At 36.3% G+C, this 3,674-nt stretch overlaps 1 non-coding gene across 1 annotated transcript; it reads left to right on the top strand.

Annotated features, from left to right (window-relative positions):
* Positions 1-2,627: 2,627 nt before the first annotated feature.
* On the top strand, positions 2,628-2,732 carry LOC112010369 (U6 spliceosomal RNA). Its single transcript, XR_002882736.2, has one exon. It is a non-coding gene; the product is annotated as a U6 spliceosomal RNA (small nuclear RNA).
* The last annotated feature ends 942 nt before the right edge of the window (positions 2,733-3,674 follow it).

The raw sequence follows: 3,674 nt of genomic DNA, 5'->3' as shown, positions 1-3,674 counted from the left end.
TTCATGTATTTATGCCACTAATAGTGGGACAAAATAGGGAATTGTGGAACAATTTGGAGCGGTTTGAAGGAGCTTTTGATCAAAGCCCTTGTCTCTGAGCATGAGATTTTAATGTGGTTAAAAGGGCCAATGATCTTGAAGTCATGAGATTTCCTTTCATGTATTAGTATATTAGGCAGATTTCTCTAGTTGCCTATATAATCTTGAAGTCATGAATTTAGCCTGTTTAGATTGCTTCAATATTTGGTGCAACAAAAGAGAAGTCAGAGGCTTTGTGCCAAGGATATTAGATAGGGTGTTGATGAATGTATCTAGGATGGGTAAACAGAGTTAGATTTATGTAGAAATTTTAAGCCTAGGTGATCACTTAACTGCATCAATATTATTCCGAGGAAGTGAAAAGTTTTGGTCCTAAACCATTTAAATTCTTCAATTACTGGATAAATCATATAGAATTTATGACTTTGTTAAAAAAATAGTTGGGAAAAAAGGTGTAAGGTGTCCCTATGTCCAAACTTTACAATAAATTCAAGGCTGTATAAAAGGTCCTCAAACAGGTTAATTAAAAAATGTTTGGAGGTATCTCTCAGAAGGTAACACTGGCTAGAATCAGGCTTAGAGCTATAGCCTATATGTTAAGAATCTTGGTAATGTGGATATTTTAGAAAAGGAGAAGGAATACATGCATCAGTTGGTTTCTATTAGTTAGGAACTAAGGCAGAGGAAGCTTTCTTCAAAGAAAATTCTAGGAATAAATGGTAGAACTAGGGGATGAAAATAGTTTACTTCCAACAACTTACCAAAGTTAGAAATCCAAAAAAGCACACATAAATGCTTATGGGATGATCAAGGGAACAAAATGGAGGATCAAGAATAGCTTAAAAGTTTTGCAGTTGATTTTTATGAAAATTTACTTGGTACAACCAAAATCCAGTTTGGGTAAGAGAAAGCAAGCCAGGTGTCTCAATTGTTGGAAATTACGATTCCTGTTGCAAATTTGCAATGGCAGAGTCATTGCAAAGGGAGGTTATTGATGAGGAGATTTGAAGTACTATGTTTTCTATCAATTGCAACAAGGCCTCTAGATTAGATGGATTTCCTACTAGGTTTTTTCATAAAGCATGACTAGTAGTTCAGAATATAATGGTGGAAATGTTGAAAAGTTCTTTGCAATGACCTGAATGAAGTCATTTTGTTTGGTTGACTTTAAATTGTGGGTTGGTTTTCTAGAATTTTGGTCAAAATTCAAAATTGAGAGTTAGTGAGTTTGTACTAACTAGTGGATGTCCATACAAGAAGTCCAATATGCTTGAAAGATATTCTTAGATTGACATACAACTAAAATGGTAAACGGATGCAAAATCAACCAAATTTTCTCACGAACAAATTGAGTCAATAAAATCCCATCAATGCTGAGAAAGAAAACCAATGTATCTGAAAACCTAACAGATATTAAACACGTATTCTTTAAGTCTTCCAGTTCAACCAAACAAAAAGTTTAGTATACAAGTTCCACAGTAGTATAAACTATAGCATGTACTTTAGGATAAAAAACACATAAGTAACAATAGAAACACAATGTTTATTCAGCTGATCCTACTTTTTGATCCACAACTACTGACCATAAACATTTGATTGAAATCACCTAAGCAAGAGATAATAGCATGGCATATAGATATGTCTCTTAGGACAAGGATAGAGTAATACAATGATATGGTAATATCTTATATCTTGGAACTGTTTCTCTGTTATAAGAATTAGATTCTTTTAATCAATATTAAGATTAGATGTAATTTAGAAACAATAGATACCATATGGCTGGAACTGGAGAAGAACATGGCCTTGGAATGATAATATGCTCACTATATAAGTAGTGGATCATGGTATTTGCGCAACAACCATCCACATCACATATCAAATATTAATACCAGAACCTTGAAAGGATAATATAAATTTGGGGTAAAATTATGCTTTTAACAATACTAACATGCCTACTACATGTAAAATCATGAAAAAGGTATCGATTCATCCATATCATTCATAACATAACTTCTACTATTTATACAAACAACACCATCTTCTTAGTAAGATACCACATTTGCTCCATCAAGTAAAGCAAAGTTCTCCATGTTAGCAGCAGTAGATACATGAAAAGTAGCTACGTCTAAAGGATAATTAAGCTGAATAGTAATATCCTGCTCATGTAGAGTTTTGGTGTAACGACTTAAGGAAAAGCACTAGCCACATCTGTACTATACCTCAAAATGACTAGTCACAATTGAGGCTCCTTGTAGTTGTTAATAAAGCCCAGATCTACCTAGTAAATACTCGATGTGGGACTCATCACACACCCACACACATCACACAATCAATCAAATTGGGGCATCACAATCACCCCCACTTAAATCCCTAATGTCCTCATTAGGGCTCACTTTGTGGGGTAGTGTCTCTGAGCCCACATGGGTTACCGGGTTGGCTCTGATACCATTTCTATAACGACCCCACCCCATCTGTATAGAGATTGTCCACTTTGGGGCCTCATACCCCTCACGGTTTTATTCTCTCCCAAAGCACACAGCAGTGGGGGAAAAGGCCTCTACACATTGAAGAGAGGTCATTCCTTATAAACACATTCCCATGTGCTTTCGATAAAATTGGAACGATATAGAGAAGATTAGCATAGCCCCTGCGCAAGGATGACATGCATAAATAGAGAAATGGTCCAAATTTTTATTGTAGTGACCCAAAAAGGAGAGTATTGCATTCCATGAAATCTCACATCGTCTAGGGAAACACATGGAAATTTGTTTATAAGGAATGACCTCCCTTCAATGTGTAGAGGCATTTCCCCCCCACTGTTGTGTGCTTTGAGAGAGAATAAAACCGTAAAGGGTATGAGGCCCAAAGCGGATAATATCTATACAAGTGGGGTGGGGTCATTACAGATATGGTATTAGAGCCAGCCTGGTAACCCTGTGTGGGCTCAGAGACACTATCCCACAAAGTAGGCCCTAACAAGGATATTAGGGATTTAAGTGGGGGTGATTGTGATGCCCCAATTTAATTGATTGTGTGATGTGTGTAGGTATGTGGGTGTGTGATGAGTCCCACATCGAGTATTTATTGGGTAGATCTGAGCTTTATTAATAACTACAAGAAGCCTCAATTGTGACTAGTCATTTTGAAATATAGCACAGATATGGCTAGCACTTTTCCTTAGGTCGTTACATATGGTATCAGAGCCAGGTTAAACAAAGTAAAGTTTAAGTTCTCAAATGCAATATCAAAACCAATATCCACTAAGAAAGGGTCAAAGACCTAAGATTCTAACTCAAAACCTAGCTCATTGTCGAAGTTAAAGAAAGACATGGATATTCATCTTAATACCTTTGGCTTTATTTGTAATATTCCAACTTACTCGCTTTTTTACATTTATAGTTTTTGCTTTATTTAGATAGACCAACTAAACAAAAAAGATCATGTCACATATTGTAGTGACCCAAAAAGGGGGATCTTGCATTCCATGGAATCCCACATCACCTAGGGAAGCACATTGGAATGTGTTTATAAGAAATGACCTCCCTTCAATGTGTAGAGGCCTTTTCCCTTACTGCTGTGTGCTTTGGGAGAGAACAAAACCGTGAGGGGTATGAGGCCCTAAAGCAAAAAATATC

Source organism: Quercus suber, unplaced genomic scaffold, assembly GCF_002906115.3.
Source record: "Quercus suber isolate HL8 unplaced genomic scaffold, Cork oak 2.0 scaffold_654, whole genome shotgun sequence".
Classification (NCBI taxonomy): Eukaryota; Viridiplantae; Streptophyta; class Magnoliopsida; order Fagales; family Fagaceae; genus Quercus; species Quercus suber.
This window is presented reverse-complemented; position numbering and strand designations above follow the sequence as displayed.